The sequence below is a fragment of the Polypterus senegalus genome, chromosome 11, assembly GCF_016835505.1.
Source record: "Polypterus senegalus isolate Bchr_013 chromosome 11, ASM1683550v1, whole genome shotgun sequence".
Classification (NCBI taxonomy): Eukaryota; Metazoa; Chordata; class Cladistia; order Polypteriformes; family Polypteridae; genus Polypterus; species Polypterus senegalus.
In genome coordinates, this window is record NC_053164.1 from 13110936 (window position 1) to 13126296 (window position 15361).

At 39.3% G+C, this 15361-nt stretch overlaps 1 protein-coding gene across 2 annotated transcripts in view; it reads right to left on the reverse strand.

Moving 5' to 3' along the window:
- Positions 1-14784, reverse strand: part of si:ch211-261a10.5 (potassium channel subfamily K member 13) — a 62722-nt gene extending 47938 nt beyond the window's left edge. Inside the window, exon 1 of one of the 2 annotated variants that reach the window (XM_039768059.1) lies at positions 14725-14784. The gene's annotated coding sequence lies outside the window, so the exon portion shown is untranslated. Of the gene's footprint in view, positions 1-9337; positions 9570-14724 lie in introns of those variants that run through there. The other variant, XM_039768060.1, reaches the window with a different exon arrangement.
- Positions 14785-15361: the final 577 nt, after the last annotated feature.

The window sequence follows — 15361 nt, forward strand, 5'->3', positions numbered from 1 at the left end:
AAAGAACCTTCAGTTTATCGAGATCCATAACAGGCTCCATATAGGAAGTGGTTTTGTGAAATATCAATGGGTCATGATTTAAAATGGACTCATGCTAAATACTGTATGCAACACGGCCTAAGTTCAGGTTTACTAATCTGTAGTCTACCATACATTAAAGATTTTTTATTTGATTTGATTTTTATTTTTCTCCACGTTAGGCAGTTTTTCAAAGAACCGACTTGACATGACAAAGAACCCATCCCAGAATGAAATGGTGCTTTGTCAAGCAAGAGTTCTACGACGAACCAAATGTCCCAGTAAAGAACTATAAAGCCCCATTACAGAGCCAACATTTTTAAGAGTGACAGATAGGTGGCGCAGAGGACACCATTACTTTATCAAAATGCCTGTTCAGCGGTTTGACTATTATGGAAAATAAGAAATTATTCTATTCATACTCTTTGGTCTCGTCCGATGCGAGAGATGGACGTCTGAAGTGGAGCTCCGCTAGCAGTGGTGCTATTTTTCATATTATTTGCTTATTATTCAGAGATATCCTGTATTTATTCAACCCGAGAGGGACCGCTACAGTATATGTAAACACATATAAACATGGCCAACAAGAAGGGGGGTCCGAAAGAATCGAAGACGAAAGCTACATCCAAGCTGCGATCAGCAAGCCCTAGTTCGAGATACGGCCTCTCAGAGACAGACCTGGATCAGATGGGCGAAAGTACAGACTCCTCGACCACGGTCCGCTACATCGCCGCCGGCTGAGAGCTTAAAAGGGAGCGAAGGTGCGATCGTGAGTGCAGATGTGGATAGCTCGCCGATTGGAGAGGATTACCTGAAACTGGAAAAGGCCGGGAGGTCCGCGGCTTCAGTTACGCAATTACACGGGACTGGAGCAGCGGGGACACCGGCTTCAGCAGAGTCTGCTGCTTCATCTACGGCACAAGAAGGCACATTTCAGCTATCTGAACTGAAAGTGTTGCTCGCTGAGCTAAGGCAAGATATAAAGAAAAGCGAGAAGGCTAATGAGAAAGCAACGGCAAAGGCACTTGAGAGACTGAAACAGGAATTAAAACAGGAAATCCAACAGGCAAAATGAAAGGCTGCGCCAAGAGGTACAACTAGAACTTCGACAGGTGCTGGGTAAAATCGAAGAGCGCATTGAGAAAAACTCAGTTAAACTGAGCACGCTTGCTGATCGATTGGAGCATCACCGCGTACGCGGATCAAACACCGTCAGACCCCGACCAAGATCTTTTATAGTTCGTTTTGAACGATTATCATTTAAGTTAGAGGTGATGGAACTCCTCAGGAAAAAAGGAAGATATTATATATGAAGATTGCCACATTCACGTCTTCCTGACTTCTCTCCAGCAACAGCTATAAACGCGCCTTCTATAATATTAAACAGGGCTACGGCAAGCCAATGTCAAATACGGCCTCCTGTATCCGCAAAACTGAAAGTGGAATGGCAGGGTCATTTCTATGTTTTCGCTAGCAAGGAGGAGGCAGAAAATGAGTTAAGAAAGCTGATCCCGGACTATTCTGATACATAATTGTGAGTCATGGCGGTAAATGATAAAGCTAGGATTAATAATCTACTGTCTGATCTATTTGTTTTTTTAAAATACGGGTTTTTATCAGCATATATTCTCATATTCTTATATTATTATTACTTACTTATTACTTATCATTACTTAGTATTACTAGGGCGCTAAATGTTTATGTTTTATTGTGCTTAATTACGTTTTCCTCCTCTTTTTTCTTTTCTAATTATTTCATGTGTACCCTAAATGAGACTGTTCAATATCATACCCTTGGTTTGCTGTTATTGCTATTACTGCATTAAGACTTGTTATGCTTGTTTTGGACACATCTTTAACACCATCACCTGGGTTTATTATCTGGGGATATCATCTTAATGCACTAAAATTGATGAAGATTATATGTATATGTGTATGTGTATGTATATATATATATATGTATATATGTATATATATATATGTATATATATTAAGTGCAAAATTCTTTTTTTTTTTTTCTTTTTCCTCTTTTAAAGACTATATTGGTAACAGATATCTCTATCTTTTAACCTTAAAGCCACTGCATGGGGGCTTGATGTGCTTTGGACGTGCTCTGTCTCTGGGTATGTCAGAGGACTGGGACTGCATGAAGTGGGTTTTAGCCTCACCTGGGGAGGCAAAAAGGGAGGGTGGGGGTTAAGGGGAAGAGAAAGAGAGCAGGCTTGATCTATATCTAATCTATCATCTCAATCTTTATAATTATAACTATCAACGTAATAATAAGCTGCATGGCAACAACTCTTGGGGGAATAGGAAATTAAGACCTAAACTATTTCACTTCCAGTTAAGACTATAATATGACACCAAAAACTCAGAATCAGTGTCTCCATGATGGGACAGTTAACTTCGTAAGCTGGAATGTTAAAGGCCTGAATCACGAATTAAAGAGAAAGAAAGTACTTTCTCACCTAACAGGTCTAAATGCTAAAATAGTATTTTTACAGGAAACCCACTTACTAAGTAAGGATCAGTTCCGCTGCAAAAGACTGGACTGGCCAAATGTTCCATTCTAGTTTTACAAAGAAAACTAGAGGGGTGGGAATTCTCATACATAGAACAGTACCATTTGTAGCATCAGATGTAGTATTGGATCCTGAAGGGAGATATGTGATGGTCATGGGAGACTTATCTAACTGTAAAATGATTTTGATAAATGTTTATGCACCTAATGTTGATGATAAGGAATTTATACAAAATTTATTTGCATCCATTCCCAATCTGAACACTCATAAACTTATAATGGCTGGGGACTTTAATTGTGTTCTAAATCCACTTTTAGATAAGACTTCCTCCACAGGGGAACGCAACTAACACCGCAAAGATAATTACAAAGTTTATAACTGATCACAACTTATCAGATCCCTGGAGGTTTTTAAACCCAAATTCAAGAACATATTCTTTCTACTCACCAGTACATCATTGCTACTCAAGGATTGATTACTTTATAGATAATAACTTCTTGCCTAAGATTAAATCTTGTAAATACGATGCTATTGTTATTTCAGACCATGCTCCGATGATCTTGGAGCTGAAATTACTAAGCCCCATACACTCACCCCGCAGATGGCGCCTCAATCCGCTTCTATTAGCTGACGAGAATTGTACTGAATTTATATCCAAACAAATCGAATTCTTTCTAGAGACAAATACATCCCCTGAGATCTCTGCAGGAATACTCTGGGAAACTCTTAAGGCCTTCTTAAGAGGACAGATTATCTCATATCTTTCCCACAGAAATAAATCCGCTAAGAAAGTAGCAGAGATAAAAAGCTAAATTACTAAAATAGATGAAGAACATGCCAGACTACCAAGCGAGACTCTACATAAGAGGAGGCAGGCTCTACATTCAGAATTAAACCTCTTGACAACTAAAGAAACCGAACAACTAATTTACAAATCCAGACATCATTATTATGAACATGGAGAGAAAGCTAATAAGCTTTTAGCGCAACAAATTCACAAGCAAGATGTAGCAACGCAATCTCGTAATTACTAACACGAACGGAGATAAAATCATCGAACACAAAAATATAATGTACACTTTTAGAGACTACTATAAATCCCTATATACTACTGAGTTTAAAGAAGACAATATACAATCTAATGCATTTCTGGATAAATTACAGATACCACAAATTGACGCTATTAGTGTGGAGGAGCTCGATAAACCTCTGTCATTATCAGAATTACTGGATGCTATAAAGTCACTCCAAGGTGGAAAAGCAGCAGGCCCTGACGGCTACCCTGCAGAGTTTTACAAGAAATTCTCCGCTCAGCTAGCTCCCCTCCTATTAGCAACATTTACAGAAGCCAGAGATAACCAATCTCTTCCACAAACCTTTCGCCAAGCACTAATCACTGTCTTCCAAAACAAAATAAGGACTTATTACAATGTGCATCATACAGACCAATTTCACTTCTGAATAACGACGTTAAAATACTCTCTAAAATCATAGCTAGAAGGATGGAGAAAGTGCTCCCTCAGTAATATCACAAGACCAAACTGGATTTATTAGGGGCCGACACTTATCTTCAAATCTTCGACGCCTGTTTAATGTAATATACTCACCAACTAAATCAAACACCCCAGAAATATTATTATCATTGGATGCAGAAAAGCATTCGACATGATTGAATGGAAATACCTTTTACTATTTTGGAGAAGTTTGGGTTTGGCCCAACATTTGTGCATGGATTAAATTACTGTATACTAACCCAGAAGCTTCAGTTTGCATCAATAACATTTGCTCAGACTACTTTAAACTAGAACGTGGCACAAGACAAGGATGCCCTTTGTCACCACTGTTGTTTGCAATTGCCATTGAACCACTGGCAATACATTGTCGAAATACTGATCAGATAAAGGGGATTAGCAGAGAAGGACTGGAACAGAAAATCTCATTATATGCAGATGACATGGTACTGTATATATCGGACCCAGAAAATTCTGTGCCTGCAGTCTTAGCAGCACTCACAGAATTTCAAAAGCTCTCTGGTCTCAGAATTAATCTGAATAAAAGTGTACTCTTTCCGTGAATTCGCAAGCATATAATATTAGATTAGACACCCTTCCTTTTATCATTGCAGAACAGTTTAAATACCTCGGGTAAACATCACAAGTAAACATAAAGCTCTTTATCAACAAAATTTGTCGCCTGCATGGAAAAAATTAAACAAGACTTGCATAGATGGTCAACCCTTCATCTCACACTAGCTGGAAGAATTAACACTGTTAAGATGAATACTCTTCCTAAGCTCCTTTTTTTATTTCAAAACATACCAATATACATTAATAAATCGTTTTTAAGCAATTAGATTCAACAATAACCTCATTTATTTGGAATTCTAAACATCCACGCATCAAAAGAGCGACCCTACAAAGACAAAAGGCAGAAGGCGGCATGGCTCTACCTAACTTCCAGTTTTATTACTGGGCGGCAAATATACAGTCGATAAGAACCTGGACACAAATAGAAGAACATACACAGGCATGGACCGCAATAGAAGTAAAATCCTGCAGTACTTCTTTGTATTCCTTGCTTTGTGCTCCAATAAACACACGCTATCGGCAATACACTAATAACCCAATTGTGCTCCACTCACTTAGAATCTGGAACCAATGTAGAAAGCATTTTAAGACGGAGAAGCTTCTTTCTGTGGCACCCTGCAAAAGAACCACCTCTTTCAACCCTCACAAACATATGCAGTTTTAATATCTGGAAAAATTTGGAATTAACTTGCTTAGAGATCTTTATATAGACAACGCCTTTGCATCCTATGAACAATTACATTCCAAATTTAACATTCCAGCTACAAATTTCTTTCACTATCTTCAAATCAGGAACTTTGTTAAACAGAACCTTCCAGATTTTCCTCATCTTGCACCCTCATCCACGCTGGAAAAATTATTGCTCAATTTCAAGGAGTTAGACTCCATCTCTACAATATATAAAATCCTTTTACAATCCCTTCCTTTCAAAGATCCAAGAGGACACTGGGAAAATGACCTCTCAATTAATATATCAGAAAAGGAGTGGAAAGTAGCAATGCAGAGAATTCACTCAAGCTCCATATGCAAAGCATACAATTATACAACTCAAAATTATATATCGAGCACATCTGTCTCGACTAAAACTCTCCAAAATGTTTCCAGGGCATGATCCAACCTGTGAACGCTGCAAAAGCCCCAGCCTCACTAGGTCACATGTTCTGGGCCTGCACCAAATTAACATTATTCTGGACAAAAATTTTAATTACCTCTCAGACAGTCTTGGACTCACAATCCCTCCTAACCCATTAACAGCTGTGTTTGGGGTTCTTCCAGAGGGTCTTAAAGTGGAGAAAGACAAACAAATTGTGATTGCATTCACTACACTGTTGGCACGCAGACTTATTCTGATAAACTGGAAGAACCCAAACTCTCCTCTTTAAGTCAGTGGGAAACTGATGTGTTATATTATTTAAAATTGGAAAAATCAAATACTCAGTTAGAGGATCTGTGCAGACTTTTTCAAAACATGGCAGGATCTAATCAGTAATATTTTGAAATGTTTATAAAGCACAGAGAATTTGTTGATTTAGGTATTTTTTTAAAAGCCTTAAATTTTACACCGCTTGGCTTGCTCTCTCTCTCAAGGGTGGGGATCGATCTGTTCTTAGCATAATTTTTTTTTTGTAAAACTTGATTGCTATGTATTGATTGTAATAAAATTAATAAAATAAAAAAAAAAAAAAAAAAAGAAATTATTATATTCATGTACTAGCATGAGTGGCACAGTGGGTAGTGCTGCTGCCTCGCAGTTAGGTGACCCAGATTCGCTTCCTGGGTCCTCCCTGTGTGGAGTTTGCATGTTCTCCCCGTGTCTGCGTGGTTTCCTCCCACAGTCCAAAGACATACAGGTGAGGTGGATTGGCGATTCTAAATGGTGCTTGGTGTGCGTGCCCTGCGGTGGGTTGGAGTCCTGCCCGGGGTTTGTTTCCTGCCTTGCGCCCTGTGTTGGCTGGGATTGGCTCCTGTGACCCTCTAGTTAGAATATAGCGGGTTGGATATTGGATGGATGTATTGGCATAAACAGATATGAAAACTTATAAGCATTAACCTTTGTGCAAGTATTAATACAAGTCAGGCATAATAGTTAAACAAAGGCACATGCCATATTTCTTTTTTAATTAAAGCTTAGCTCTAGCCACCAATGTCTTGTTAGCTTGAGGGACAAGGAAGGGGGAGAATGATAGATAAGAGACAGCCCAAGAACAGAAGAGGGGGATCACCTGCAAGCTCAAGGCCGACCTAAAAATAAGCAAAGCAACAAAGTGAAGGCGAATAACAGAAAATAAAAATACTGGTGCTTCCCATAAAAAGTTGACAGGCCAGATACAGAAGTTGGGGGGTCAGAAAAAGCAGCAAATGAGAAGTTTTGAGAGAAGTCAGGATGATAAGAAATGATTATATAAACTGTGGTATTTGGCCTGTTCGGGGCTCAGCTCGATTTCGCCTAGTTGGGTTGAGTCCGTGTTATTGTTTATTGCAATAAATCTAATTACTCTGTTTGCCTATCCTTTGACTCCTAGAGCCTTCATTTAAAGTGAGAATCATCAGTGTAGGGTGGCGCAGTGGGTAGCGCTGCTACTTTGCAGTAAAGAGACTTGGGTTCGCTTCCCAGGTCCTCCCTGTGTGGAGTTTGCATGTTCTCCCCCTGTCTGCGTGGGTTTCCTCCCACAGTCCAAAGACATTCAGGTTAGGTGGATTGGTGATTCTAAATTGGCCCTATTGTGTGCTTGGTGTGTGTGTGTGTCCTGCAGTGGGTTGGCACCCTTCCCAGGATTGGTTCCTGCCTTGTGTTGGCTGGGATTGGCTCCAGCAGACCCCCGTGACCCTATTCGGATTCAGCGGGTTCGAAAATGGATGGATGGATGGATGGAAACTGGATGGATCTTCAGTGTATTCTTTTGCTTCCACACTATCACCCAGGGCAGGGGTCGCCAAGTCCAGTCCTGCAGGACCACTGTGGCTGCAGGTTTTCATTCTAACCCTTTTTTTTTTTTAATGAGTGCCCTGTTTGTGCCTCTAATTAACTTCTTGTGAATTCATTTTAATTGAATTGCTTTTTTAAGATTTGCTCCCCTAAATTTTTTTTCATCGTTCCTCTAAATTGTTTCACTTCTTTCCTTAAATGGCACCCAGACAGAAATGAAATGTCAAGTGAGGGAGCCAACAGAAGACCAACTCAGTCAGAGCCTCAAACTCCAACCAATTTCACTCCAACCAGCTGCTTAATAAGGTGCCGATTCTTGTCGTTGATTAAACTCGTTCTTTAATTTTGTGGCTTGTCACTGCTCTTGTGGTGCATTGGCAGACATTTCTGAAATTGTTGATTTTCTCTTTCTAAGAGCACACTGTTAAAATGTTTCGGGGACCTAAGCAGGTTGACATTCCCGAGACCTTCATCGTTCTTTATTTTCTGATATTATATGATGGACACCAGTTGTTTTGGATCATTTTGGATCTCATTATTGTTTGGCTCATAATTCAGGAGAAACAAACATTTAAGGGGTCTGAGTCTTCAAGAGCAAGTCAATTAAAATCAGTTCAATGAAGTGAATTAGCAGCAAAAACATTAAGAAAAGGGTTAGAATAAAAAACCTGCAACCACGGTGGTCCTCCTGGAGGAGTGGAGCTGGCGACCTCTGCCCCAGCTGATAGTCAAACCGCTGAACAGACATTTTGATAAAGTAACAGCGTCCTCTGCGCCACCTCTCTGCCACTCTTAAAAATGCTGTAATGGTAATTCATTCTGGGAAGGGTTCTTTGTCATGTCAAGTTGGTTCTTTGAAAAACTGCCTAACATGGAGAAGAATAAAAATCAAATCAAATAAAAAAAATCTATAATGTATAGTAGACTACAGATTAGGAAACCTGAACGTATCCCGTGTTGTATACAGTATGTATGTAGCAAGAGCCCGTTTTAAATCATGACCCATTTGGCGAGCTGGCGACCCCTGAGCTGGGGTACAGAATTCTGCCCGGAGATTCCTTCTTCTCCTTTTGTCTTCTCAGAATGATTTCAAAAAGGCAGGATTGCTAGGATTACCTGCGATTTAGTGAGTGTGTTCTGGGATCAAAATTTAAAATTAAGATGCAAACCCGCTAATCTGACATGTCTCGCTTATCATTTTGGCTGGATATTTTTAATAGACCGCTCCTCGTCAGCACACTCTGTTCTTAAGGTATACACCAGCCAAAACGGTCTATTAATTATAACCTATTCTGACTTCGTTTATTAAACAACATGTTATTTAGAGTTATCTTTAAATTTGTGAAAAATAAATAAATAAAACTTTAAAATGACAATCAAAAAGACAATTCTGTTATTATTTTCATCAACACGTATCACGTTCTGATCGCGCGTGTTTCGGCACCAGAATCCTATCTTTCTGACATAATGAAGTCCAATGAAAGAATCGCAACTTCTCAGGTGACAATCTGGAGTGACCAGGCGGAGTAAACTGCTGCTTTGACTACACGAAGAAACTGAACGAAGTGGAGGAAATTCAAGACGACACGAATGTTAACTACAGTGCAGTCATCAATTAAATTCTACCTTTCATATCAATGCATCTACGCTACTGGCCAAAAACAAAACAAAAAAAAAAGAGCCCACTGGTCCACATTTAGCTTTAATGAAACCGCGTGCTCGTTGTGCTGTTTCGGCGAGCTTTTGCAACGTCTTGGCATTTCATTTCGTCGAGAATTGCATTACCTTTTTTGCCGAGAACTTGAATTGACAACAGCAGAGTCGGACCACTCTATAAACTTCTCCACCACATCCCATCCCGAAGCCTTTCAATAGGGTTAAGGTTATAGGACTGCCATTCATGTATGAAAATAATTCTTCATGCTTCCTGAACAAGCCCGATAAATATTCGCTTGATCTTTCCGGAATATTCCTGTGGCGTCAGTGAAGAAAAAAAAAAAATCCACTGATCAGTAGATTCAGGTACCCGGCTGACTTCCTGTCATTGCTGTATAACGTTGCAGAGCCGAGACCAGAGCGGTTAAAGCAACCCATTCATAACGCTGCCTCCAGATGCTTATTTCCCTTTGTTTGCTGTGGAATTTAATCTGGGCTCATTTTCCACTGCTCCGTTGTCCAATCTGTATGCTTGTTTGCTCGTTTTTTTTCTCCCAATTGACCTCACTCAGAAGTGGTTTTCTGGTGGTCACAAAGCTGTTTGATTCCCACCCTGAAATGTCTCGTCTCACTGTGCGTGTGGAAATGTTTGATTAAGCACAGACTTAGAAAATCACCAGTAGAAATTATATGATTGGAAATTCACCAAGCAAGTATGGTTGGTTACTGTATACTGTATCAATACATATAGTTAAAAACTGAAAAAAAATATATATATATATATATATATATATCAATCAACATTTATTTATATAGCACATATTCATACAAAAAAATGTAGCTCAAAGTGCTTTACAAAATGAATAGAGAAATAGAAGACACAATAAAAGATAAACATAAGAATAAGAGTAAGGTCCGATGGCCAGGGTGGACAGAAAAAAAAAAAAAAAAAACTCCAAAGGCTGGAGAAAAAAATAAAATCTGTAGGGGTTCCAGACCAAGAGACCGCCCAGTCCCCTATATATCTATATATATACTCAGCAAAAAAGGAAAACGTCCCTTTTTCAGGACTGTGTATTTCAACAATAATGTTTTAAAAATCCAAATAACTTTACAGATCTTCATTGTAAAGGGTTTAAACAATGTTTTCCATGCATGTTCAATTAACCATAATCAATTAATTAACATGCACCTGTGGAATGGTCGTTAAGACCTTAACAGCTTACAGAAAGTAGGCATTTAAGGTCACAGTTCTAAAAACGCAGGACACTAAAGAGACTTGTCTACCGACTGTGAAAAACACCCAAAGAAAGATGCCCAGGGTCCCTGCTCATCTGCGTGAACGTGCATTAGAACGTGCTGCAGGGAGGCATGAGGACTGCTGAATAAATTGCCATGTCCGCACTGTGAGACGCCTAAGACAGCGATACAGGCAGACAGGAAGGACAGCTGATCATCCTCGCAGTGGAAGAGCCCGGATCTCAATCCCATTGAGCACGTCTGGGACCTGTTGGATCGCAGGGTGAGGGCTAGGGCCATTCCCCCCAGAAATGTCCAGGAACTTGCAGGTGCCTTGGTGGAAGAGTGGGGTAACATCTCACAGCAAGAACTGACAAATCTGGTCCAGTCCATGAGGAGGAGATGCACTGCAGTACTTCAAGCAGCTGGTGGCCACACCACATACTGACTGGTACTTTTGATTTTGAGCCTCCCTTCATTCAGGGACACATTGTGAAACATTTTTAGTTTATGTCTTATGGTGTTGACTCTTTTACTGTTCATACAAATATTTACACATTAAGTTTATTGAAAGTAAAAACAGTTGAAAGTCAGAGGACGTTTCTTTTTTGTTGAGTATATATATATATATATATATATATATATATATATATATATATATATATATATATATATATATATAATACACACGCAACAAGGACAGGCACAAAATCTTTGAGAGTATTACAATCTATATTAAATATATCAATTAGAATCGCCTATAATCAGCTACAATCATTCACAATCTTTTCATTTTACATTCTTGAACAACCTATTTGCAGTCGTGACTGGGTCCCATACTTTGAATGCTGCTACAAAGACATGGTTGCTTTGCAGAGAAATATAATACATTTGTAACATGGTGTCGACTCTAGTGGTGAAAGAGCCGAGTCCCCTGCCCTCCCTATGTCAGGGTGGGAGGGGAGCTGTCGCCCTCCTCCTTTAGGGTCTGCACGTTTTATATTCTTATTCTTCAAATTGTCCAGGATAGAATAGTCTCCGAGTAGACTGCTCCAGCAGTCCTGGATTGTCATCTTTTCCTTTTTACTTTCTCGTATACGAAGTATAGGGAAAGTATTGGAATCTTCCAAAAAAATCCATTTCAAGATTTTCATGAATCTCGACGTTTTAAAACCTCCCTGAGTCCGAAAATACCATTTTGGAATTATGTCTGTCTGTGTGTGTGTGTGAACACGATAACTTGAGCATGCGTTTACTTAGATCAACCAAATTTTACATACAAAAAGTGTTAGGTATTAGGTACAAAACGTACTTTTCTATCAACTTTTGGGCTGTGTCTATTAACCGGAAGTGGTACTTTTCCTTTCACCCATGCAGTTGCAGATTTCGATTTATTCACATTAATGTTTATTGTTCAATATGTTATTCAATTGATTTGTTTTTGATGTCAGTCAGTCATTTTCCAACGTGCTATATCCTAACACAGGGTCACCTGTTTTTCCAGTCAAGACACTCAACACAGGGTGCAAAGCAGGAACAAATCCCTGGGCAGGGCGCCAGCACACACTAGGAACAATTTAGGATGTCTTTGGACTGTGGGAGGAAACCCACGCAGACAACACGCAGGGAGGACCCGGGAAGCGAACCTGCAGATCTCCTTACTGCGAGGTAGCTGCGCTACCACTGTGCCACCGTGCCGCTTTTTTATGTACATAATATAAAAATACAATCATCACCCTGCAGTTTACTCCTCAAATATCCATCTCCATATCTGAGTATACAAGAAAGAATAAAGGAAGACCACTCCCGATTATTTTGAGTATACGATGTGGTTCCTGGCGAGCCTGAAAGCTCCTTTCACACAGAATACTAAACGCCATGCCTCCTCGGTGGCTTCTTGTGAGCGAGTACCTGGGAACAGCCTGTACACCACATCATGGTGCGATTGCAGTTTTCTCCGCACTTTTAAAAATCAAGGTGCCAGAGTGGTTCTTCAGAGTGATTCCACAGTGGAACCATTTTTGCTTCCCAAAAGACCAAAACACTGACGTTTCCAGAGAGAACTTGTATTTAGTAACAGGGTTCATACTTTAAATAACCATTAATAGATAGCAGCAGATTTATTAAATGATTTTAAGAGGACTCTAACTAAATAAGAGCAACATAGGCGGAGTTCAGGCTTTCTTAATCTGTTAGTATACTGCTATAGGTAGGCTGGCTACAATACATAAAAGATTCAGGTTCTCTCTCTCCACAAAAACCCAACTTCATATGCAGATAACCCATACCAGAATTAATTAGTCCATTAGCAAACAAAGGAGCTACGAGAGACCATACAACCCAGTAAAGACCCTTTGGATGTCATTAAATAATCTGTATTTTTAGAGTGTGGGTACCGACTTTTCTAGTTCCTCTATCAGGGCGTCCAGAAATGACTGCGCAACTGGGCATTCCCAGAAAAGGTGCATATGTAAGGTCATTCCATTGTCCATTTACACTTTGTGTGTAATTTTAACATAGGTAACCCTGTAATGTATGAAGTAAAGAAAGAGATGATTTTGTGAAATGGCGTGGGCAACAAATTTGCCAGAGTGTGAGTGTATATATAACTTTATTAACTCAAAAGAACGTCACAACGGCACAGGGCACTTTGATACAATCTCGCAATGCTAAAAAGGGGTGGGGATCCCTTGGACCACAATGCAACAACAAGGGCGGATCTTTATGCAAATATATAGTTTCCTCGTACATAACACGTGTTCATTTTAAGCTAAATCAATTGAACTCAACTGTTTACAGTGAAAACATGAGCATACCATGTGATGAGTATTAAACGTGTTAATTTGGAATAGGAAGAACATAAAAATAGGTAAGTGAACACAACACTCCCTGAGGCTAATTACACTTCTGTTAAATGAAAATAATGTAATGGTTTTGTTTAAACATGATTAACTGTTAATTTAAGAGAGTTGTGTCATCATAAATATAAAAGACTATACGTAATATCAATAAACATGATTATTTTAAGTTATACTAACTTCAACTACGTAAATAAAGTGAACAACCCTGTTTTTTTAAGCGTCAATGATCTTCAGTCACAATCATTCAAGATTTGTTTCGACCACATTTCTTTCACCGCTGTTCTTCCAGATTTCAATATCAGCAATCCCGTTAGTTGTTACTTTACTTGATGCAGGCCAGGAATTTACCCCTTCTAAAATTCAGGAACATCTTTTCAGGGACCACGGGGAACGTCTTCAGACACGGTTATTTCAGAAATGAGAAGCCACATACGGAATCAGTTAAAGTTCAAAGAATAATCTCCTGCTGAAGCATACTTACTGGAATAATTATCCAATTAACGGTTTTTATTGTTTAAATTCAAGTGGCAGTCTGGGTTTTTAGTATACAGTGCCTTTCGTATCAATTATATAGTGTCTTTTGTATCTATCGATCATTTCACTAATGTAAATATTTAGACAATATCGATCAAGACCTTTTAATAAGTACTACGCATTACGACCGATTTAAAACAGTGCATAAACAAAGCGCGCACTAAACGTGACCTTGCATTTGTTTTAATGGCAGTCAGTATGTAATTTACAGAAGTAGATACGTTAGTATAGACACACTGCCTTATCTTCCATAGCAAAATACAGTCGACATGAAGTGAGTGTTTTCTTTTATCTCCCAGTACACATCTGTCTGCGCCCCCGGCTAGGTAGCTTTTTTACTGTTCTTTGTGTTTCATCCATTTATTCGGACGCCGCGTAATCCAATTCAGGAACCACAAGTCCCGAACCCATCCCTCTCCAAATTTAAGCGCAAGGCTGGAGCCAACTCTGGACGGGACGCATGTCATTGTTGCTCCCTCTATCGGCCATTAGTATGGGTCAGTCTTGAGTCACTAGTTACGGTAATCCAAACATCATATGATGTCGGAGAAACACCCCAGGCAGAACACGGTCTTTTCGAGCTACGAGAACAACGGCGCTATTCACCGCGCCACCATATGTCCCTCTGCTTTCTTCTGTTCAAGTTCGATATGAAAATGTTACTACTTTTGAAATTACCAACTACTAAAACAGTAAAAGCCACAACAGACAGGGTAAAAGAACAAAAACATTCATCCCTAGTTGTCTTGCTCCTCGTCTTAAATCGTTAACTCTGGTAAACAGGAAAATAATTCTAATTAGTTATACGCGTAACACGCACTGTAACTTTATTTAATTACATTGTTACACGTACAGAAAACAGAATAATTTCACGTCACGTACCAGCCTGTTCCTCGCTGCCTGGCTCTGGGAGAGTCGGCTCACACCTCATGCCGCCTCCGCTTGCCTTGTGCGTCTGCCACGAAAGTGGCGCTTCAGTCTCCGGGTGGTGGGCGGGGCTCCACTGGTCCTACCTGCTTGTGCTCAGGCATCGATATGAAATGTCCTTTCTGATTCAATTATATGAATCTGACATATTTCAAAAAATGACAGGCAGCCACTAAGTCTATCGTTTTCCTTTTTTTTTTTTTTTTGTTATCATCTTCATTTTTCTTGACAATATTTGTGTTTTTATTAATACTCATACATTTTTAGATTCATGTCATTATGCCTTCCGTTATATACAATTTAAAGTGGATTCTAAATAAGTTTTTTAACCCCTTCATTTATGCACTCTTTATTGTGTTGTAAACTTAATTTTTAAATTGACAATTTTGCCCATCAATCTACACTCAATAACCCATAATGACAAAGCGAAAACATTTTCTCAGAAAGGTCTGCAAATATCTTAAAAAATCAAAAACTGAAACCTCTGAATTATGAACTATTCAGACATTTTTCAGTGGCACTCCAAATTTAGGCATCTTGTTTAATTTCACTGTGGTGGGCTGGCACACTGCCGGGGGTTTGTTTCCTGCCT